The sequence below is a fragment of the Cimex lectularius genome, unplaced genomic scaffold, assembly GCF_000648675.2.
Source record: "Cimex lectularius strain Harlan isolate CLEC.00 unplaced genomic scaffold, Clec_2.1 scaffold223, whole genome shotgun sequence".
Classification (NCBI taxonomy): Eukaryota; Metazoa; Arthropoda; class Insecta; order Hemiptera; family Cimicidae; genus Cimex; species Cimex lectularius.
Genome location: NW_019392771.1, coordinates 409129 through 435364, shown reverse-complemented (window position 1 = coordinate 435364; position 26236 = coordinate 409129). Strand labels below are relative to the sequence as shown.

General features: G+C 34.2%; 1 protein-coding gene and 1 long non-coding RNA gene across 6 annotated transcripts in view; one reads left to right on the top strand and one right to left on the bottom strand.

The window, feature by feature from the left end:
• The window catches only part of LOC106666769 (voltage-dependent L-type calcium channel subunit beta-1), a 218199-nt gene that overhangs the window by 169280 nt on the left and 22683 nt on the right, over positions 1–26236 (bottom strand). The window lies entirely within an intron of this gene.
• On the top strand, positions 11510–11846 carry LOC106666772. The gene is made up of 3 exons (XR_001340482.2): positions 11510–11547; positions 11614–11691; positions 11750–11846. It is a non-coding gene; the product is annotated as an uncharacterized LOC106666772 (long non-coding RNA).

The following is a 26236-nucleotide window of genomic DNA, read 5'->3' as shown; positions in this document are numbered from 1 at the left end:
CTGTCTCACGGGCTAGAGCTTTCACTGAAGATTCCTGTACACATATATATATACAGGATCTCCTTTTTATATGGCGCGGCTGAATTTTCTCTCTTGAACAAATGGCACTATAAAATAATACATGTTTAATATTTTTTTTTTAGTGTAGTTTCAAATTTTTTGTAGAAAAATTATACAGGGTACCTCAGGCCCAGTTCGATTTCAATATTTCAAATATGACCCTATACATCCTGATACATACTTTAAAGGATTGTTGATGCTGAAAACAATGGTGCAATCGGATTTTAAATTGGTCAAAAATCGCAAAGCTATGGTTTCTTTCGTTGTTAATTCCAATATTTTGCTTCTTCACTAAAGTTAACATTAATTGACTTTATTGTTTACATTCTGTCATTGTTTGCTAAACCCGCATTATGAGGGCAATAAAGTAGCATTAGCAATAGGATCGTATTTGAAATTTTGAATTTGAATTGGGCATAAGTTACCTAGTATAATTTTTCTCCAAAACAAGGCAAACATTTCAAACGAGACTATGAATATTAAACACTTTTTTAATTATTATTATTATTTTTTTATAGGTTCATTGGTTTAAGAAAAATTCAGGCGGGCCATCTCAAAAGGACAGCATGTATAATACGATATTTGAAGAATTTCAAGAAAAGTTTATAATTGTTTTTATTTATTTATTTTTTTACTAGGGTTCGCAACAGCAGAGGCATAAAATCCCTCAGGATATTATTGAAAAAAAGCTCATTTCTATGTATGTCGGGTTCGAATGCAGGGCCGCTGGATTCGAACCCGGGACCTTTATCTTACAGTGATGATCGCCGTGCCAACGCCTAAACCGTTGCGGCCACTGATGCCCCCAATTGTTTTTATTAAATGATAAATAGTGAGATTTCACCTCGCAAAGCAATGAAATTATAGTTTGTTCATTGACGATAATTCTGGATAGAACAACAAATGTATTATCACACATTTGTTCACGTGATAAACCAATTATAATCGGTTTTAACAATTGAATTTGATAAATTTTTATTACAGTTCATCATTTTTAATGATGGTTTTACTGTCTCGCTCACCCTGCTTGTAACCCTGAACGACAAAAAGATAGGTAAACCAGAATAATTGATCATATACGACCAGTAGTAAGCAATATCCATTAATAATCAGCTTCATGCCATCCAACGCTTTTCTATGTCACTTCAGTAAGAACAAGTGGATGATAAAACAAATTCCATTGATATCTGCCGAGTTTACTACCTTTTTAAGGTCATCATCAGGGTTAATATTATTATGTAGGACAACAGGAACAACACGAGTTACCGCAGATTATATCGTTTTCGCAAATCCATTATATAAAAATGGTCTCATTTCTTAATTAAAATATTTATAAACCCTGTTTTACTCTTCTAAAAATAATCTCTATATCTGGAAATACTAGTTGATAGCATGAAATGTTGGAAAGTTTGAGTTAAGCGTTTCTAAATTAAAGAAAGTCTGATGTTTTAATCAGCAATAATAAATTTGAAGTTTAACAATTTCACTGTTAAAACTGGCTCAAAACTACATAATAATCCTGCATTTAACTTAAGGACTTAATTATTTAAGCTTTTTGAAAAATAAATCTCTGGTGCATATTAATGACCGAACAATTTACAAGAATAAGTACACGTTTAGAAAGAGAAATTCCACAATTTTATTTTGCATATACAATTCGTTTTCTTCGGTATTCGGATTTTGACCTTTAAGATTTTTTTCTTTTAAATTAAAAATAAAAATTCAGTACAGGATAGAGCGAGAAAGAAAGGAGAGGGGGGAGAAAGTTAAATGAAGATCATCTGCAACAAGGTGGTCCTACTGCCCACTCTCGCACCCGCCACTTTTTCGATTGGGCAACTCCGAATTGTTAACCACATGCATATCAATGCAAAGGCCAATTTACACTGGGGAGCGGCATTCCAAAGCTCCTGGACCCCAACCTGTACTCTTTGTTCACGGTTCTGCGATTGTTGAACGTTTCAACTGATCGTCCTCATCCTCCTTAAGTGTCTGTCAGTGACGGTCAGCCACATTCATATAAACAATACAATAAAGCATAAAAACTAAAAATATAGTTGGAATCAGAAACGTTCGGCGGGAACGTTTGTAACCGAACAGAAATTATGTTCTACATAGCAAAGAAACTCGTGTACAAATAATATGACCGATGTTGATAAGATGATGAATTGATAAGAGTTACAAAAACCTAATTATAAAATACAATTAAATTATCATCCAAACATGAATATCTAATGATTGCGTAGTTTAACGATAAAATTTACAGTAGAGAGATATTCCAATATACTTACTTCCTAAATATATAAAAAGTATAAATTTATTAATGCATTGGTGTTTAGTGGTCTAATTGACCAAATTACGTATTTCAATTAATTATTCTTTTTATGTAAGGATTTGGTTGAGATGAAAAAGTCCGTGTCACGAGCGGGATTCGAACCAACGACCTTCCGCTCAATATGCCGCTGCTTGAACCACTTGAGCTATCATGACTTCTATCCACTCGGACACCAATTCCCCATCTGAACCCAACCTTTCGAATTTTTCACCTTTTGGCCATTTTTCATTTAACTTTTTTCATCTCAAGCAAATCCTTACATAAAAAGCATAATTAATTGAAATTTGTAATTTGGTCAAATAGAGCACTAAACATAACTGGATTAATACTTAATAAGTAAAGAAGTATCACTTCACTCCCCGTGGCCACTTCATAAGTCGCTGAGAATTGAATCCTGATTACACGACATTTGAAAAATGGCAAAAAGGGGGAAAATTCGAAAGGTTGTAGGTTCAGATGGAGAGTTTGTGTCCGAGTGGATGGAAGATTTTTTGGTATAAAAAGTAATAATCTTATTATTCGAAGTTCCCGAAAATATTTTTTTGTTTTTGAAAAGTTCAATTGTCGCGTTTGGAGAAAAGCGTAGATAACGGACCTATTAAAATTTTACATACCAATCGCAATGAAAATTATTATTGGACTTTCACCCCAAAGGGTTTTCACTCCCCTCTGACCCTAGGGTCTATACATCCCGGGAGTTCACCTACCCCGTTATGCGGCGGGGCCGCTGGTGTCTCCCTTAAACCAAATGCCCAGGAGATTCTCGCTTCCCAACCAACTGGGTTAAACTCCACCTATTATTCCAAACTATTATTAAATTCATAAATGAGAAATTTCTTCGTGGTTTGGATGTTGCTGATCCTCACTGGGTCGGCCTGGCGGATTTGTTTGGGCATATCGACGGCTTCAGTGATTGCTCAAGGGTTATAAGCAGGGAGAGGCAAGATGAAAAACGTCTGACAGTTCAAAAATCGCGAAAATAAACGGATGGAACCTGAAAACGCCTAAACAGTAAATTAATAATGACTCAAATTGATTATTAATTAATCAATTATTGTGATGTAATATGATCGTATTTTTGTGTCTCAGAAGAAAGGACTTCATCAGGCCTACTACTACGGAATTGTATCGTTGCCGTAGATTTTTAGGACTTCACGAGCCACAAATGACGAACGAAAAGCTTTTAAGATTTAAATTACTCGTCTAAGATTAATTAATAAAAAAATTTAAGTAAAAATATATTGGTTTAAATAAACCGATTTTTCTTGCCAATTTACTTCACTATTGTTGACTAAAATTGCCCAAATTGATTAGGTATTACACTTGACAAACTACGTATGAGGTGTGTCCACAATTTTCCAACTGTCATTTTTGTTTTTCATAGTTCGCCTCTTTTTGAACATTTTAGTCAAAAAAAAATTCCAACCCCTGAAAATACCCTAAATAATTTCTTGAAAAGCGCAAAATATAGCGTTTTTGAGTAATTTTCAGATATCATATATTCAGTAACTCCCCCCTGCTATAAAGCAAATTTTTAGAAAATTATATATAATTTTCGACTAAGTACTAATAATCTAAAATTATTAACAATTAATCTAGAATAATTAATTACGGTATTTTCTTCGTTTGTTGACTGCGGAAAAGTTTTCATCCGGCGTTTAACCACGAAATTCTTTTATTTGTTTGGTAAACGTTTATTGAATGCGATATAAAAATAATAATGAAATTATTTATAATTCTCACTCAAAATTGAATAAATAAGTGAGTGGAAATCTTTGAATTTGGACACAAATTATTGGCATAAACTTCAAAATTGGACCTAGACAGGAATATAAATAAAATGAACCGACGGTAAAGTTATTTAAAGCAAAAATAGATTTTAGCCTAGAAAGATGAATTGATACAATTCATACGGTAACATATTTTTAAAATTTAGAGAAAAAAATTGAAACATTGTAATTCTTCTAAATTGTCATAAAACTTAAAGAAGTGCAAATGCTTTATTTAGGTTTTTGTTAAGGTATTTGGATGATGATTACACCAAAAGGAGGGCAATTTGTCCAATACACTTCGATGTAGTAACGTTGTTAATTTTAATCGGAAAATTATTTTTCACCCGATATTTCTTCCAAAAATATCGGCGAACGGGTTAGAAGAACTGGATGAAGTTTGCTGATAGTGTTTGTTTATGTTGATTGGTTGATTCGATTTTGATGATACTCAACACTAATCTAGTTCAGATAGAAATAATCCAGAAAAAACGCCTAAATCCGTCCAAACCCGGAATTCAAAACACGCTAGTGCCTAAAACCGGCCGAGAGTTTTAAAATAACTGGAAAGAATATTTATGAAGACAAAAATTAACGCACTTTCCACATCGCGGGTTGCATAATAAAATATTTAAAGTACCACTATCACATCATTAAGCCGATTCTTAAACTGCATCTTAGTCAATATATTTCCGAGAAAGCCGAGTACAGGATTGCATCCGGGTAAAGAGTGTTTTCACTTATCCATTTTAAATCGTTGCGACGTTAATCATCCTTTCTTGGAACAAGGACCCTTCTCCGCTTAAAGCTATCCTTTTTTAAACCTCATTGTACAGCTTATAAAAATGATACCACACAAAAGAAGGATTTGAGTTCCTTCTGATTATCAACTCTCGACAGGCTGAAAGCAACTACATTTAACGCGACGACAATCTGTGAGTCTTTAGAGAAATCCGAAGCGTTTAGTTCGTTGTGATACTAGGAATGTTAACTATTAATTGTTCCCAGTTTCATGACATGCACATTAAATCAACCGTTGGACAAAACTACATTGAAATGGATAGAATCAACCAGGGCCATTCGCCGTTGACACATCTGCTTCGTTATACAAATGGAATTATTATTCAGACCCAAACTTTTAAGAAACATCTGTGTATATCATTTAATACAAATTGTTGATTTAAATCATCTATCTATAGCTGAAGTCCTTCAAGAACTTCCCAAAAAAAAAGCCGTCGACTTTCTGACTTCTTTATTTATTGCAATTTTGGAAACACACTTTCCCATGGAATGGAAAATTTCTTACATTAAAATGATCCCAAAACTTCATAAAAATCTAAGCTCCCCATCATTCTATCTTCCTATTAGTTTGTTACCCGTTCCTTCTACAATAAATTATTCGGAAAATTAATTTACAAAAGATCTTTATTATTCAAAAATCATGAGATGCGGTCTGGTGTGGACACCACTAATCACCACACATTATCTTTATTGCTACGTCAAACTATATCTTAGCCATCATTTTGGCTTTCGAACACATCATTCCACTACTCGTCAACTTCACAGAGTAACAGATTTTATTACTTCATGTCTCTTGTAGAAGCTGTATGCGAGTGGAATGTTTCTCAGGGCTTCAAAAAAGTATGGCATGATGGATTATTATCCAAATTTCTTTTTACCCCAGGCCTATTGTCTGATTATAATGTTTGAACAACGCCTGTGTATTCGACGCGTTTGACTCCATTTTGTAAAGATAAATATGAACGTAATGTTGACAAAAGGTTTGTACATATGTTTTCAACAGGACAGAAAACAGACGTCGTTATATACTTCGTACGTTGTTATAATTAAATAATGCAAGTTTTTATTCGTTAAATTAATAATTAGGGATGGTTAGTCTATTATCTGATCGTACCATAAGGAGAGATTTTTCGCAGTAAACCAGGGTTCGGAGACTTCTCGTGCTTGCAGGTGTGCCACAAGGGTCAATACTCGCTCCGCTGTTGTACCCAATTTTTACTTCTGATATGGCCACAAATGAGAATACATTTACCGCGACATACGCAGATGACATCTCCATATTAACAAGTCAACCCTCATCTACACAAGCTTCACTTATGTTACAAAACCATATATCAACAAATGAAAAATGGAGCAATCTTTGGAAAATAAAGTTTAACCCCTCAAAGTCAAAACATATCACTTTTACACTCCGCCGTGATACTTGTCCTAGCCTTGTACTGTTCCTCAATCCGACGAAGTTAACTATTTAGAACTTGAACTTAGAACCACGATAAAAAAAACAACAGACAATCAACGAACGATTTTTTAAATATTTTTTTATTACATTTATTTTGTATTTACAACTACAAGTGATGTATTAAGTAAATATGTTCGTATATGTTGAATTATCATTTGAGGCTCTGTAAGAGAAGTTGCCACTTTCGCTTCAATCTTCTGGGAGGATTTCAGGTTGGGTTGGAAGTGATAAATTTCGTACGAATAGATTACTGTTGTTAATTTTGGGGTCCGAATTGCGTGTAAGAATCGCTGTATCATCAGCGAATGTGTGTGTCGAAATGTTAACATGTGTAGGAATATCTGCAGTGTATATGGAAAATAGAAAAGGGCCAAGTATGCTTCCCTGAGGAACCCCCGCCCTCATGCGTATATAAGGTGAGAATTCAGTTCCCTGACGGACTCGACAAAATCGATCCGTCAGATAAGATCTCAGTATGAGGGAGGATGTTCCTCAGTTTCCAAAGCAAGCCCGAGTGCCAGACTCGATCGAAGGCCAGTTCCAAATCAAGAACGATTTAAAATGTTTTATTGCCTACTCAACCGACAATCAAAATTACCATTAAAATCAGAACTTTCAACACACACACATACTTACTCAAACCTATTTGGATGTACTATTGTATTAATCCAGAGCGGCTACTAATGGGTAGCTTTCTCTATAACGCCCGTAATGCCACAATCATAAATTGAAATCCAATCTGCTGAATAATACATATACAGTTGTAGATAAAAATAAAAGAAGACAAAAAGAATCATCTAGGGGAAATAGAAAAACAAAATAATATAAAAAAGGTAGATAACTTACTGTAATTAAATAAATATAGTATAGCTATGGTCAACATTTTATTCTTTAACGTATTGAAATTCAGTTGTTCATTTCAATTATTTAAGATTTTTTTAATTTAAAGCTGTGTATAAAAAATAATATGCTTTGTATGCAATGTGTGGTGTTTAGTGACTGTTAGTTAATGATTATTTGGAGATCGTGAGATGCGGTCTTGTGTGACGAAAAATCGAAACGTTGGCACGATAAAGAAAATGTTTTTCTAAAACCTACGTCACACCAGACCGCATCTCACGATCTCCAAATAATCATTTATATGCAATATTCAATTTAAACAGTCCTTAATTTTTAACTAATATTTTTTTTAAATTAGTGTCAGTAATATTTGGTTCCAGGACTTGTTTTTACTGTGCCATCAGAAAGTTGTTGGTATCTTTATAATGTGGCAGTGGTAACTGTTGACATAACTCTCTTGAATATAGGAAAAGGTTTGGTAGATAGAAATAATTGTAATTGTTTGGTTCAGGTCATCTTGATCTGCTTATCCTACTATTTAATCAAGATACCTTTTGCCAACTTCCATGCTAGATATAGTAGGTTGTCACTCTGCTTTCATCCTTGAGCAATATTTCAACCGAAACCTCGAGGATCGGACCAGGAATATTAACTGAATTATAGGTTTATTAGTAAGCTGCGGGCCTCAAAAATCTGACGATCCCTAGTGGTAGGTCTAGTCTTACCTACTTGCATTTTTGACTAAGTCTGACATAACTGCACTCTTAAACGTGTAACAGACCAAATCATCAACATTTCAACCAGCAACATTAACTATCCTATAGGTTCACCGTAGTTACCAGCACATTTAAAACACCTGGCGAGCCTGATGATAATTTCTGCTGCATGGCCTCACCTTGCATTCATCCCTGCTGTGATGAAACGTGCCTCAAACCAAATCTCCAAACATCCGACTATGGACCTCAAATAAATTACAGATTTGCATCGGGGCTCATGTAAGGGTGTTTGGTCTGATTACACCTGTGACCAAGAATTCAACCAAAACCTGGAGGAAATATATGCCTATCTGACGCGTGCGTCAACTTAACTATAGGTTTATTGTAGTTTGCACCAAATTTAAAAAACGTGGAGATCACTAATGGTAGATGCGTGTTGTCTCACCCTGCTCGCATCCCCGACCAACGTCTGAACATAACCGTGCCATAGACCAAAATCTCGAGGACCCATCCGACAACATCAACTTATCTACAGGTCCATTATAATTTGCAGCAGATCTCAAAAACTGATTGAAACGATCATCAGTGGTGGGTTGTTATCTTCCCTAACTCACCACCAAGACAACGAACCTACCTCTGAAAATGGCGAGTAGACAAAACGCGAACGATTTCGGGGCAGAAGTAAGAGTCAACAATAAATCAAAAGTGCCTAATAGTACTTTTTAAACCATACTGTCATTTAACCATGGTAATCATTATTAGTAAAACTACCGGTTTTTTAGTTTGGTCCATCCTGTTCTACCTATCCTCTCAAGTTCATTACCTCGTAGGACTCAACAAATGGTAATTTGTTAGTTCCTTTCAACATGGTCTGCCTATTCTTTTAGTAACTCGTGCATCATACTATTTGTAGTTTGTTTATCGTATCAGATCTTCCAATTTTTAGGTTTTTTACCCCACAGAAATCATCTAGTTTACTACTAATTTTTAGTTCGGTCTTCACTGATCATTCTGTTCCTCCTAGCTTTGCTAACTTGTCTGCCAGATGCGTTTCGGCATACGACCATGTCACCCTGATCCTCCTTACCAATTAAATGAAGTCTCGCAAAATGCCAATTGTTAAGCAAACATTTAATATCAATGCACTTTCTACACTTGGACCATCTATATACCTACGGCCGGTGTTTGACGACATTTAAAGTTTGAAACTTTTAAGATTCAAAAAGGCCGCATCTAGTCTTTATTTCGATCCCGGCTCGTTATATTCCCTCGCCATGCCTTAGCACCCGAGGAAAAAAGGACTAACATAAAACTCAAGTGAGACTAGGGAACGATAAAATATGGAATTGATGACTGCGGTAAGTGGGCTTTTTTTTAGGAGGCGTGGGCGTGCCTGTTCCACTCTCTTTTGTTAATTTCGAATTTCGGACACCGGTCCACAATTAAATGGACTCCAAATAAAAATTACTTTTTAAAAAGAATTTTATTGTAAGAGCTACAACTGTTCAGACGGGGCTTACAGCAGAGAGTGATTAAAATTACAATAATAAACTTGTAGGAAGGGAAGGGGTTTTAGATTAGTTATCAGTAGACATAGTGTCAGCAGTGTCGGATTACTGTTTCCTTTCCTGTAACTCACGACAAAATTTCTCGAAAAGAAGAGAAAATGCTTATAAAGTCGATACAATTTAAATCGATTATACTGTAATTATGCACTATCACGACCTACTATAATGCGCAAGTTGTTTGCTTGAACGGTTTAATATTCCTTTCAAAATGCTTTTATCGAAGACTTTTCCACGTCTGGAAAAAATTTTGTTTATTTGAGCATAAAACCCATAAATTTAGCTTCATATTAAGAAATTACTTATTAACTGCACATACAGGAAATGGTTATTCCCTTAGAATTCAATATGCAGTAAGAGTTGCAATCATTTCCTGTGAGACTTGACGCACGCCGTTCAAAATTTCCGATTTCTTTCCAATAGTCCGCCTTAGGTATACCGAGGAAAGTTGAAATTATTTGTAATTACGTCTTTCGGCGTGTTAGCACGTCACTGCGGATTAACAGTTGCATGCATGTTTGAGCGGATTGCCCCAATGAGATTGGCCAAGTAGTACACCGAGATTAAAGATCTTATCCTCTTCGCTCCTCCAGAACTCGTTTCGAAAAATTAATCAAAATAAATTATTATTGCCATTAATTTATTTTTGAATTGTTAAGAGGTTAAAAGAAACTCTGACTTCAAGTTTGGCCTAAAAAGGTATAAGACATTGCTCGCAATCTGGAATCTGGATATGGTTTATCCATGTAAACAAAAGCCTAATCGGTTAAAATTTCCAAATCATAGTGAATTGAACGTCAAAACGTAAAATGATATCAAATAAATAAAAACCGAATGCATTGAATTAAAGAAATTTCGAAATATCTTTAGACCAGCCTCAGGTATTTAAACTCAGTAAAATCATAGTAAATATTGTTCATGTATATCAAGTTTACAGTCTTAATATGTATGAAATGTTTAATATGATGAAATTAAGACATGATTTTATAATAGATAAATATCACTAGCAGTGACTTATGACACTTTACAACGCCTCCTGGCAAATGGGTGGGTTTGATTCTTCAGCTTAGAAGATCATCAATATCCATCGAGGGACGCCCTGAGCCCTTCATCCTTTCTAATTATCATCGGTTGAAGTTTACAAACCAAAAAGGTGCTATATTCAGGTAAACCTAGATCAATTTTCAACATAACTTCAAGAGCTACTTCATTGGTTGTAATTGTTTATTAGTTCAATAATATCCAGGAAAAATAAATAAACCATAACACCGATGACAATAATTAATTAATTGAACTAAGGTTTTATTAAGCCAATCATGTATAAAGGATCTCGTGTTAAACAAGAGTGTTGTAACTAATGGTAAACATTGGATAGGATTAACGCATTTACTTTTTTGAAATTTCAACTGGATTTCAAAACATCGCACATAAAAGTATATTAAGTAAATTCTGTCTTTAATTCTGAGTTTTGTAGGTACTAAATTTAGTATTTAATTTTTGTGAGATGTTTTAATATCCAGTTGAAATGGTTATTATCACACTGCAATGTGTTCAAAATAAGGAAAAATCGCGAATGACATCTCCTTGGTTATTCAAAATGTTTTGAATAAAAAATGACCTGGCCTTAAAAGACAATAAATAATAATGGCCAATGGAGCTATTAAAACATAACATCAATGAATAATTTTATAAAACTATAATAAAATTATGGTCACATAACAATCTCTGTAAATAAGATGAGTCATCTCATTCTTAATTTATCTTAGAATTGACACTGATAACATTAAAAATTAAATAATTAAGTTAATCTATATGTGCTTAGTAGTCATAATTGGCCCTATTAATTGGAGTATTAAATAAAGATTGAAGGTTAGATCTCACAGGCAAAAATAAAATTACAAATTATTTACATTGTCAGGAAAGCTGTACAAGCCTCCAAACCTACATTGTAGACCAGGATGAACATGATGAAATCACGTTGGAGGAATGCAGTTCAACCGTGGTATGTGCGAATTCATATACGCAATAATTTCAATTTGCATAAACATATAATTCAAGATTCTTCTAGTGTACAGAAGTCACCATAACTGGTGAACTGAGTGAGGGAGGTGAAATTGAAAGCGATTACGACGGCAATCTGGATAGTGTAAATAGGTAAAAGAAAGAATAAAATATTTTTTATATTAATTGAAACGGGATTTTAGGACAGGGCAGAGTCTATTATTTACATAAAGTACTGTTGCGATAGAGCCAACAGAGATTACAGTTCAGATAGATACGAATATGAAACTGAAGGCATTGATGGTGTCAGTATTTCAATATGATCCTATACTAAATAGATTTTAATACTATTAATATTACTTTTTTACATTAGGAAAGTGAATATTGCCTCTGGGATGAAAATATCGCTTCTCCAGATGATGGAGATGCTGAAAGTGTGAAAACTGACAGTTGCTCGAGTATAGAGTCTGCTAAGGTCTGTTTTGTTGTGCTGTTGTCATTTGAAAAATACAGAGATTGATTATTGCAGTCCACTCATTATACTTCAGCCTACAGTCAAGAACAGAATTGAACAAATTCTAGATGAACTGAGAATCATCAAAGAAGACATTCAGAGACAGGCAAGCAAATAGAACAAGGTATACTTGTAGTTAGTGATTGTAATATGATATTCTATGTCTTTCAATATTATTTATTAGACCCAAGAAGAAATTTCTGTTCAATAATCGAGCAGCAAAGAACAATCTGTAAATGATGAGCAAATGGTCTTTGCAGATGACAAACAACCTAAGGTAGTAATAACGCATCATTTAAAAAGTTAACTATTCTGTACCGTAATATTTTTTGTTTAAAGAAAGAAAAAGTAAGTTCTCAGAACCACCAAGAAAATTAGGTTTATTAAATGTAATTTCTCCATTAATTTCAATGCATGTGCAGAACAATATAGCGAAGATAGATAGACCAGAACGGTACGAAACGACCAAACTACGGATAAGTAGTTCGCTGGAACATAAGTAGTACGAGAAAAAACCCAGCCCACAACTGAAAAATGAGTTGGTCAAAGCTTTAAACAAGGCGAAGCAAGACAACTTATCACAGAAGAACAACTCAGGTAAGACGGAACAAAATTATTGGATAAAACCAGACTACATGTTCATCGTTAGTTGTTTTGATGCATCTTCCTGTTTATAATAACCCTGGCCAATCATTGAAGAAGGCGAGAAGCTGACACGTCTGAAAGCCCAATATAGCGATAATAAATAAAACAGAACGATTTATCGTTCATCTTATTATCGTCAATGTTGATCAGGTCTTTAATCAAGATGAGCAAGACAACAAAATTATCACCGAAAAGCATACAGCTGTAAATAAAGTACAAAATATTCATTATATATTTGTATCATTTTGGACGTTTTGGATTCATTTTGGATCCTAATGATTTAAAAAACTTAAAAATCCCATTAATGAAGCAAAAAACAATTTTAATTAATATTCCCAAACTAGCTATTTTCGTTTTTTAATAATGAAACCACGAACTGGAAGAGTTGTTTATTGTACTCCTTACTGGCTCCTTTTTGGGGCTCGCAACATGTAGTGAATTGAGGACCCCGGTGTGCTTATGTCCTTCCATTGTCTTTAGCATTCCCGGATTTTTAGCATTCTCTCATCTTACTTGTAAACCTGTGTAATCACTAAAGATGGCGAGAAGTCATTCGCAAGGTTAAACTACAAAGATATGCAGGCCAAAATGATAGTAAACGACCAAACAAGGTATGTTAAAAGTATTCTTCTGGAAAAGGGTTATAAGTAGGGTGAGGCAAAATAGTAAACCATCAGTGAACACCAAACAATCCTAAATTAAAGAAAATATAAAATTCTTAAAATATATATTTGGGGACCGCGGTAGCCGAGTGGTTAGCATGAGAGACTCTCACGCCGCGGTCGTGGGTTCGATTCCCACCGTCGCCTCTGGCCCTTTTCTCCCGATAACCCAATTTGAACACACAAAAATTCGTACCATGGCTAAAATATGCNTAAATTAATTAAGTAAAAAAGAATATTTTGAGCAGAACTGTGTTTATAAAACTTACACATAATAATAACTATAAAGCCAAGATACGAAAAATATTCATTCAAGTTTAGTTGTTAGTTCTCCGTAATTTAAACACTATAAGAATTATAGTCATATGATATAAAAGGTCAACTTTTGCAGGTTGTTAAGGGTGGTGGTATTTTCCTTTTTGTTGTTAGCTCGCTGAAGATGGCGTGAAGCCGAGCTTACGATTGATATGTAAACAATCGAAAATAGACAGACCCAGTGAGTAAATCAGTGTCGATCAGTTCAACACCAGGTGTTGTAACAGTTTCAAGTCCACATTCGTCGAAAATCAGTGGGAAAAGGTGAGCGGTCGTGGAGGATGGAATAACAACGGGGCCAGGAGGGCACGCACTCTGCCCCGGCTACCATAACGCCGTTGCCGAATCGGATATGTCGGATCACATTCTCTCTCCGTCATAAGGATGTGTGTAGGTAAGACTCTAAACGCCGAGGCTCCAGTACATAATTAACACAAGACGAGTTGACACGGAGCCAACACGGGGTCATACACGTGTACGAAAGGGCCGCGCGCGTTCGCCCGAACGAACCTAGTTATAAGCCCGTACGGAGGTACAGGTGTCGAGACCTTTAAGTATCCCCGGTGTGTAATTGATCAATTTATATTCATCTTGCGACCACACCTCTTTAAGACTGGTCCCGCTGTGAATGCCAACTTTACACATTTTGTCCGTTCATCTACAAATTCCTTATCGTTCATTCATTTTTTTTTTAATATTGTATTTCCTTCTCGTGTTGTCGGGTGATTGCTAATGAGGTGAAACTAGAAAGTTGGAAATCTATTGTGCCAGCCGAGAGCAGAGGGAATGCCCAAAGGCAAGCCTTCTTCATCATCGAGTACTACCGTGGAAACTTCAATTCAACGTCAATCATTAATTTATCCGATTACGTAGAAATTATGAACTTCTTAATAATACGTAAATGTAAAGATAATACAATAATTTACACAGTTTTTCAGCTGGATTATAAAAAAATAAACAAGAAAATTTGAATTAAATTCAAACTTTTACACTATAAATTGCATTAATTTATCTAAAACAAGAAAATATAAACTATAGAATTTATGGCTGAACAAAATGAACCTTTTAAAACTAAATATAAATTGTTTTTCGATTATTTTTTTCTACAAGAGCTATTAATAACATTATTATTTTATCAATTTAGACGCCTGAATGGACCTAAATAAGTCAGGAAAAGTTGACCGTGTGCTAAATTTCTAGGTTTTGACCATATCCCTGATTGAGAAATATCTGAAATGTACAGTCGGTCGATCATATCTCTTGACGTAATGTGCTTTATTCAGCAACCTCGCTCTATAAAGAACAGCCCCGAGTTTGGAGATTGAAAAATGCATACCTGCCGAAAAATAGCAAAATAGTGTGTTTGTTTGAGAGAGAGAGAGAGAGAGAGAGAGAGAGAGAAAGAAATGAGTGATTATAAAAAAAAACAGATTGTCCTATATTACTGTTAAAGATACAATACTATTAATAACTGTATCGGTTTTAAGAATTGGCTTGGAAACATAATATAGATAGATAAAATGACTTGAAGTTAATCTTACCTTCCGATATAAAAAACATCGAAAAAGTTGATTTGTATCAAATATGTACATTATATAATCTAACATGTAACAACAAACAAAATGGAAAATAAGCAGGCAATATGTTAAGAAACAAACGGTTCATCATCGTGCAAGCCATAGATAAAATTAAATGTTATTATTATTCGGTTGGTCAGGGTTATAAACAGGGTAAGGTAAAACAACAAATCCACCACTGAAGATGACCAACTGCCGGAACGCATCTGACCCACTGCACAACCACTAATGGCTGCTCTAAACAAACATAAGTACTGACATTTGTATTTTAATACGCTCGAAGCTAAGCACTGATATTCGTTTAATTTCTAACAACAAAAGATGGCTTGTTGTCTTGCCTCTCCCTACTTACATCCCTGACAAACCAGTGACAGTGAGAACAGACTGGCTGCCGGTGCAACATCACTTTCTTCAGTTGACAATTTGAAATATAAGCAGAGCGAGGTAAGACGACAAATCCCCACCTGAAAGTCAAACAGCTATGTGAATCCAGAACGATTAAAAAAAAACGACAAATAGGTTCGTCATACTTCAGAACTCGAGAAAAATCAAGCAATTTATCATTTAGTTTTTTTCACGTTTTAAAACCTGGCTTAAAGAAATATTTTAAAAAAATGTACAACTGAAAATGAAATGTTACTGACTGATTTATTTATGTTCAGCTCTGCAAACGCATATATATATCCTCCATCACCCTTGACACATACCATATAACTAATGTAATTGAGGGTCGATGGTGGTACTCAACTCCACCTATTCCAATCACGTCATTCACATTCACATAAATAAAAAACATTCACTCTCAATATACACAAAACTTACCACAAAATGAGATACTTCAGTACTACATACAATAGAACAGGCATGTTTCCTCCACAAATCGGAACAGGGGACCCAAATGCCATGCTTAAGCACAATTCTCCCACATGTTCTGTATAAAAAGCCAAGGAATGACAATCTTCAATTATGTACGGCACTGCAGCAATTTTTCCCTACAAGCCGAAGGTTTTATTTTATTTTATTTTTTTTGTAAAATCATCGCCTTTCATATTTTTAAAAGATTAAAAACTACCTAATAATTACGTTATTATTATATTATATTTATGTAAAATGATTGTGGTGGTGCACCGTTGTTATTTACAAAATATGTTACATAATTCTACCTTTTATAATAAAAAAAGTAATCGATTAAAAAACTAAAAATTACAAGGCAATCTTTCTCGCAACTATGTCAATATGTAATCAAAAGTCATCACGTAGCCAACTTTAATCAAGATTTAAGACGGATTTCAGCCGTCGCACTGTTGTGACAAAGGGGGACAACTGTTGTCACGGTACAAAAGCAATTCTCTGCTGGGACCTTTTAAAAAATTCAGCGTCAAGACTATGATTTGACTGCAGGCACGTGGACGTTGTTGGGTGGGTATCACGTTGCCGGTCGAAGAAGGTCACTAGGTACATGTAAATATATAAATACCCGAAGTTGTATTGTGCCAAGGCGTCGCCCTCCTCTCGTTTTCTACGTCTAATAATATACACCCGTACTCCTCCTACAATTCGAGATCAAACAATATACTGGGTTTGTTAAAAATTTGATTTTTCAGATGAAAATAGGATAACTACTAACGTTCATGATTTAAGCATATTAAAATGATGTGAAAAATATAATTATTTAAATGATTACCATGAAAAAAGTGCAAATTCAAATAGAACAGAAACAAATTTTTAGAAGCATACTTTGCTCGATAATTGACTAACAAGTATTTGAAAGGCCAAATTTAGCTACTTTTTGGTCTGTAATAGTTTATTGTTAGTAAATTGAATAAAGCATTTTTTATTTAGATTTATTAATGGGCAATTAGCGTGAAATTTGCGCGGCGGCTGGTATAATTTTATTCAGACTACTATGTTGGGAAAATTGCGGAAACAGCCTTCAAAATTAGATAGAATTACAACGATAAAACGAAACGGTGAACATCAGCGTTTGAATAAATATATAAACAGCAATATCCTCTTATTTATTTTCGATTTCCGCATTAACAGTTTCGTAGGAGTGTACTATCCCGGTCTGGGGGGGGGGAAACATTGCTTTCTCATATGCACGTATTGAGCCCTTGGGCTGTTTCTGCCATTTCGGCGTTTTGGAGATGACTTATTAAATTGCATTCGAAAGGAAATTATGGCGAATCTAGAGGAAATCGTGGGATTTATTCTGCTAAAAGGCTTCCATTTTAAATCAACAACCATATCTCAGAAATATATGTCTCTTTAAGGTTTAAAAAAGTGAAAGCCAATCAATCTTGATTGCTTTTATTAATTTTGTACCATATATAATCATGTTGAAGTACACCGAAATAGTTCAAGCAGGTTCAGACGTAAATTATATTGGCCAAACATCTCTAGTTGCATATATCACATTGGTGTTTTTAAACAACTGAACACTTGTTTTTACATCTGGACTTAGGCCATTTCTGATCATTTTCGTTTGTCTAGCCTACTGATTTTTATGTTACTTTTGTATTACTACTAATTACTCATGTTGTATTTTGAACATTCGTGTTCAATGCAGTTAAGACTGTTAAAAATAACAATTTTCATTGATTTATCTCACAAATCAATCCACAGCGAATAATAATTCTTCGGTAGTATGTTGAGCGGTCGCACTAATATAAAAGGACTTCATCTCAAAGGAAGTTGTTTTGTGTGAAAACTTTAACTTTTTCATGATTGAACTGAACAAAATAGCGCATCTGTGCTGCAGCACAAATCAGTTACGACAAACTATCAAAAAAATAGTTTGAAAAATGTTTTTGCAGTTTTTTTTCATTCTTAAATGTTGTTGTCAATCTGTCTGACTAATCCAAAAGGATTTCAAAACAATATCCTTAGATAGATAGTTTATTTACAGCATAATAAGAACTCTACTACATAAAAGCAATTTGTAAGTGTATAAAAGCATGGATTAAAATCGTCTACTGGAGGTAAGCTGGCAGGTGCATAAAAAAAGAACACTAAAAAATAAATAAATAAAATAATAAACAACAAAATACAAAGGTGAGACTGACTTTGGAGAGCACAATATGCAATAGGAGATCCCAAATAAATGAAAAGACATTATTAGTAAAATACCTGGCCGTTCACAAAATTCGTATGAGCAAAACATCAAAACATTGCATTTTTATTGAAATTGCATTGCATTGCATCTTGAAAAAACATCGAAACGGTGCTTGTTAACTGGTCAGTCAACAAATTATCGAAAACAGTTCTAAAATCCAGTCAATATTCGTATTTTAGGTTAAGTAAATTCACTACTCTCACATTAAGTATTTAAAATTTTGTATTTACATCTATTGATATCAAAAAGTAATCATATATAATTCATTCCCATTTCCTTTATATATTATATGTGTTTATTATACTCGATTTTTTTGCCGCTTTACGATTATGACTTTTCTTATTTGTTTGTTTATTATTATTATTAATTTTTAAGGGCGTTTTAACGGCTAATGTCATTTCACGCCCTAACATCCAAACTTCATAAGTCAGAAAAAAGTCTAAAAATTAAAAGTATTTAAATAAAAAGCATTTAAAAAAAGTCATATCAATACCCTTCTCTCTCAAATTAAGAATTTTAAATATTCAATGATTGATTTCGAAATCGATTATACGATCATAGTCATGTATTATTTGGTTTTGTCATTTATTTATTTATAACTTTTTTGAGGTAATGTTAGATTGTTGATCTGTCTGACTAACCCAAAAATATTACAGGAAACATGCGTTGAATTATTTAAAGTGTAAACAGTTTTAGAGATTTAAACAAAACATCAAAAGTGTGCTACAGCACAAGTCAGTCACGACATTCTCTTTCACTCCTCTCACTCTCTACCTCTATCTATTTAGCTATTTATCTATCTGTCTATCTCTAGTTCTTTACAAACAAAAAAATCATCAAGCTCAAAATGTATGCCTTTAACAAATGATATGAAATAAATGCCCTTCGTTTTTTTGAGAATTTGGCATAGTATTTGCCTGTGCAAAACAGCGAAGCTGGGCTGGCACATGTCAAACTCAACAAAGCAAACCAACCGGTCAAACTGATGTTTTCAATCTCAAAAGTCACTTGTGTATAATTATTTTTCATCTGGTTTGGTGAATTCTTTTGACTTGATGACCAAAATGTTGACTGTCAATTCCTCTGAATAATATAGAAAGAGTTTACAATGACATGCGTGTAGTAATCTCAATTTTTTTTTTTAGTAAATTTTGAAATCGTCATACTTTGTCTGAATAAAGCATCGAAATGTTGTTTTCATTCGACTGCACCGGGGTTCAAAAAAAAAACTTTCTTAAGAATGAAACAATCCTGTAAAAATTGATGAATTTTAAAAAAATCGGAAATGAATTACTTGTTTTCCAATAATTGTCCATTTGTAGATAGGAAATAAATTATATTTTTTCATTAATACGGCCATACTCTCTTGTCTTCGAGAATTTGGACGGGCCCTCCTACGGGTTTACAGAACTGTTTCGGTTAGTTTGTACGCAAACTAAATTAAAATCAAACTCACCATGTATATTCATGGTCCCCACTCCACGCTAAGAAGCAATTAATGTGGTAATAAAGTTAGAATTAAATTACAAAAGCTAATTTAAAGATAAATTAATTTCTGGTATGCAAATCTATGCAAATAGTTTACTCGATGGGACAATTTGTAGAAACCTGAAAAAGTAATATTGGCAGTCATTTATAGTTGATTCCGTTAATGATATCGAAAAATTACATTAAGTTATTTTAACGATTGTTATATTAAACCTCCATTTTTTCATTAAAATTATATTATAGAAAAAATATTCCGATTCAAAAAATCTTACAAACTTTCCAAAATGTTATTATTTTGCTTGGATACGAACATTTTGAGACACTTGGATCAAGAAATATGGCCTGATATTTTTCTATCATATATTATTATATGATCGTTAGAGAGTTACATGATAACAATGAAATTATGTATTGAAAGAAAGATAGCACTATAACTAATACAATTTTATGCTAAATGTAAAACAATATCTATTGTATATTTTAATCAAAAATTATTTGTGGAAAAAAAGGGTTCTACAAGATATGGTTAGAAATACGGACTAGAGGTAAAACCAAAGTCTATTAGTTAACAGGTGTACAAAATATAATAGCCTATATTCTAATAAGAATTGCATGATGATGTCGAGGACAATCGCCCTTTCGTTTCGTTTTCGTTGATTTTGTTTCAAGAGTTTGCCATATTCAGGATTGGGTGTCCTTGCCTCACCCTGCTTACATCCTTAAAAATGAAAAATGCACCGAACAGGCCAACGCTCGGATTGTATAGCCCTGACGAATCGTACTATCAACTTTCTCAAATATGACACTCAGATTTCTCATTGAGACGTACGGATGATGTCTTGCAGTTAAGGCTTATTTAATAAGCGATGCTTTGATCAGTCAGACGTATTTCTGCTTTTCGGCATATCCGTTGGCTCGTTGGATATAAGCAGGGTGAGAGTAGTCAACCAGCCTTCTACTAAAGACATAGGCAGACAAGAATGATGAGAAACGACCAGACTATAAAGTTAGTAATATTTAATTTTAAGCTAAGGTTATGCCAATGAACAAAGCGTTTTGAAGGTATTTCAATATTTTTAGCAGTGGGTTTTTTTGCTTGTAACCTAGCTTGTAACTAACTGAACGCTGTAAATAGTAAAATGCCGAACTACCTGACAGACGAAAGCATCGAAAATCAGAAACTATCCATATTCAAAAAAAGTATTTGTTGTAACGTCATTTAAGCGTACTAATTAGGTCAAATTGTTGGTTTGATTTGTCAGGGATATAAACGGGCCGTTTCCCACCCTCGATGCTTTGGCCTGTAAGTCGTGATTCATCATTATCTCATTTCGATCGATCAGGGATGTCGAAAAACATTTAATATATCAAACAACACCGTCAGCTCATCCTGATTATGGCTGATGCTAAATCGTTAATGACAGCATTGGCAAACTATGATGATCCGAACTAAACATTTTAATCGTTAACATTTTCTATTGTAATACGTAATTGAAATGAATTGCATAAATCTAGTGATAACTGCCACTTTATACAGTTGCAAACCGCCCAGAATAGTATTTTCATCGAGCCTCTTGGTCCAGGGGGAACTAACCATTTAGGACTTGTCTACTTCTTGAAAGTAAACTACCAACAAACGACGACTAGTTCTTCAACCAACGGGTCTCAAGAAGAAATCTCACATAGTAAGAAACTGCTTAGAAGCAGGTATTGCTGGCGTATTCACGTATGAACACTGTTAATGTCCTACAAGCATGAAATGTTTTCAAAGTCAAGACGTTCAAGATGATTGAAATAAATAGATGGTTTAGAGTTTTGTTGTAGCAACAAATTTTACTAAACTATTGTAGATATGTAAAATTACTATTTCTTTCTTTTTGACATTTAATGTACCTTGCTAATCATATAAGATATTGATGACCTCATTGCTGAATGATGGTTTTCCCTAATTTAATGTTATCACCACAATGAATGGACTGAATGATGCTGCAAAAAAGACACAAATGGCTGCAATATTAATTACTCTTCCTACTAATAATCATATGCATTTCTATAACATAATATATTATAAACAGGGACATCCAAGGCTATCAAGTCCATCACTGAAGATGGCGAAATTCCGAAACACAATTGAACATTCAACTAGCATAAAACTACTGGTTACCCCTTTTCCTGGGACAGTTAGACCATATGATCGGATATTAATAAACTATATGTATATAATAATTATTAAATATTAAATTAAAAATTGGCTTCAAATAAAGAAATAAATGAGGACGATGTGTAATCCCTGCCATGAATGTAACTTCGTGAAACATACACAAATGCTGCAAACTCTTAACACCAATAACGCAACTAAATTTTGACAGTATTTTCCTATAACAGTGCCGTTCATAAACTGTTATAATTTTAAAAGATTACCCTTACCCGTTATACCTAACCTCTAGCACAGCTTTCCAGTATGACTTGATGATCCGTGATCTCTCCTATTTTGAAAATTATTATTACTGTCAAATGTGACTTGTTAGACTGCAAATAAGACACAAATTGCTGTAATTTTTAAGTGACCATTAATGAAGATGAAATGCCGAAAGTTTTCTTACAGAAAAAAAGGGTAGAGGCCGGGAAATGTTCATACAACAGAGTTCGACCATAAAACATTCATAGACAAAATTAAGTTAAATTTTAATTAATCTATTTATGTTTAATGGTCTAATTGACCAAACTACTTTTTTCAATTAATTATTCTTTGTATGTAAGGTCTTGGTTGAGATGAAAAAGTTAATGTCACGAATGGGATTCCAACCCACTGACTTCGGCTATTCTAATCCCGCTCGTAACACTAACTTTTTCATCTCAACCGAGGCCTTACATAAAAAGAATGATTAACTTAAATTTTAAAATAATTAGGTTTATTTATATTTTTCAGATCAAAAATTGGGTTGGCCTGCCATTTTCTGAGGTGTGGTAAGAAGAGGTTCACGAGCCGGTGCCGGGCCCTGGGGATGTTTTCATTGAGCCTGTTTGTTCTGGAGGAAATGGTACCATTTAGGACGTGTCCTATCAGATTTCTTATCTCAATTCCCATAATGCTGCGGTTTCGTAGAGCCTGATGACGGATGAATTTGTTGTCTCTCTCTTCCGTAGACCTAGGACCTAGAATCAAGACCCGTTTCTCTGAAGCACCGAAGAAACCCTACTGTAGAGTGATTCACATTGGTCTTCTGGCGATTCGCGCTGACTGTATCCTTCCTTTAATAATGTAATGACCCTGACACTATCATACTCAAATGATTGATTGGAGCCATTGAAAAAAGTTTAAGAATAAGAATAGTATCAAATGAAATCATCAAAGGAAAATGATTAACTAAAAGCGATATTTTGGCCTAGCAGAATGGAAGGGCATAATGTTCCTTTTTATGTGTGGGATTAGTCAGTACAAAAGTAAATAAAGGATGTAAATAAACCTTTATTTACTGTTTATTTTGATTACGTTAGCTCTTAATTATTAAGGGAAAACATAATAGATTTAATTTTATTTAAAAAAAATTGAGAGGTGCGTAAAATTTGTCCTTCAGAGTAGTTTAGTTCAAATCCTAGTTACTGGCAGAGGTTTAAAGATGTGCTACAACCGCTCCTTCACAGTCAAAAGAGTCATTATTTGCAGAAATGGCCGCTAAAGTTTTATTAACAATAAACTGCATAATTGACCATATATTGGAACCATTGAACAACGTTTAAGAATAAGAATAGTATCAAATGAAATCAGCATAGGAAAAAGATTGTCCGATATTTTGGCCTAGCAGAATGGAAGGGCATAATGCTCCTTTTGATGCATGGAATCAATCAGTACAAAAGTAAATAAAGGATGTAAACAAACCATTATTTACTGTTTAATATGTTGACGATAGCTCGTAATTACTAAGGAAAATAATAGGTTTAATTTTATTCTAAATAAATTGAGAGGTGCGTAAAATTTGTCCATCAGAATAGTTTATTTCAAATCCTTGTTACTGACACAGCTTTAGAGAATGTACTGCAACCGCTCCTTCACATTCAAAAGAGTCATTATTTGCAGAACTGGCTGTTAAAGTTTTATTAACAATAAAACTGCATAATTGACCATAAATTAACACGGCTCAGCACATAATGGTAACAAAATCACATGTGCAAAGTGAATTTCTTTGCATGAGCTGTTGTTGAGAGTGAGGAGCAATGTCTGAGTATTTTAAGCGAAGGCTACTATTTGAGAGCTAGAGCGCGTATGCGAGTAGTACTGAAATAGTACGGAGGGAGGCACGAGAGCTGCTCCAGTGTAAAGAGGCCAATTTTAAACTGCCCAGTCATAAATACTTCCTCAGTACCCACTGTGTCATTGTCTCCTCGTTAACTCTCTAATAGTCACGTAAATACGTCCGAGGATAAATTGAAACGGCCGGCCTTTATGATAAACAACTAAAATCTCTCCTTCTGGCCCTTCGAAATAAATTCGAATGAGATGAGACGCAATATGAAATCAATGAATGAACCGGCCAGAGATGCTGGGATCTTCGGCATTGAAGCTTTAAAAAGTTGCATCCACAATCTTTGGCCTTGTCTGTTTGTCTAAAACGCAAAAAGAATGTTAAAATTAATAAAATAACAATGTAATGCAATATTATTACTTTTAACATTTTTCAATGAAATAAGAAATGACATTGGTTTATTCGCCGTCAAAAATCATTTTTGTTTCGATGTCATTCAGCAAGTTCGCGGTGTCATATATATTTTTTACTAGGTTGATCGTCAAATATTATTACCATGTATGAATGCTATATGTGTTCACTTATAAACGTAATAATAAATTGATCTAGGTGATAAGGCGGGTGAGGCAGGACAATAAAACCCACCACAGTGGTTTTAATAATAATGTGTCAGTGAAGACATACAAATATATTCGAACCCTACGAGTTTACTGTTTGTATTCCTACTATCTTGGTTAGTTTAGTCAGTAGCGTTTCTCAATTCGGCCAAGTTCTGTAAAGGCTGTTGTCCTGCCTCTCCATACTTATTCCCTTATCAAATGGTTAAATGTCAATCGTGTCTGACAGATGAAATTGTCGAGGATTAGATATGACCCAACTTCAGGTCATCATTCCATAGAAATCAACGAGAAATCCCACAAATGTAGCCCTAATTTGGTAAAGTTGTTGGTTTCAACCGTCCGGGATGTAAGGAGGGATTTGAAGGCTATAAGAGCTCATTTACTAACATAATAATAAATTGGTATAGGATATAAGCTGGGTAAGGTAGGATAACCAAACCCACCACTTTGGGCGTAATAAAAATGTTGCAATGGAGTCATACAATTATATTCTTATTCAGTGTATTAGAAATGTTTACTATGTTTGTAGTTTATCCTACCATTTTGGTATGTTTTGTCAGTAGTGTTTCTCAATTGGGCCAAGTTCAGTGGTTTTTGTTCCTTGCCTCACCCTGCTTATACCCTTACCAACCACTCAAAATGGTGAACTGTCATAAACCCGAAGACCTAAGAGAAATCCCATATTGAAAAAAATTTCTGATATGCCTTAGCGAATAAGAGAGATTTATTCGAACTAATTCGGTCAATTTGTTGGTTTGATTTATCAGAGGTGTAAGCAGGGCCGTTTCCGATCCTCGTTGCTTTTGTCTGTAAATCGCGTTCCGTCATTTTCTAATTTTGAAAGCAAGGGATGTAAGCAGGAATAGGTAAGACAATTAAACGATGATTATGGATGATGCTGAAATGTTCTAACAGAAAGGCAAACGTTCTAATATAATATGTCTACATTCGAGTGAATTATATGACTTTAATGAAGACTTCCACATTATAAAGGTACAGCCCAGAATTTCTAGTCCTTTTCCTTAAACTAACTTACCAAAAAAAATGCAAGTCATAGACAGGGATATGTCTCCAGGTAGAAATATCTGAAACGGCCAAAATCAACCAGCATACCCCAAATATTTTTAGTTAGGAAAATTATAGAACATGGCTGGCATATTACCTAATGGACACTGTACCTAATGACCCACATGAGTGATTCGTGATCCAACTCAGTTCTTGACGATTGAAATATAAATTATCTTGGCTCTAACAAACACTGCAAACATGACACAAATTGCAGCAATGTCTCTTACCTCTAATGAACCAAATGCATTTCTTTTTCAAAAGCAGGGAGAGCCCAGGCTGTCCAAACTAACTCAGTAGATAGCAAAACGCCTGAACATGGATCTAGAACAAACTACCAAAAATAGGTAGATCAGGATGATCCGAAAGTACACCACGATGTGTATTTAATAACTATTAACTGTCTTGGTAGTTAGCACATAGTGAAGTAATTAATGACTTAAAG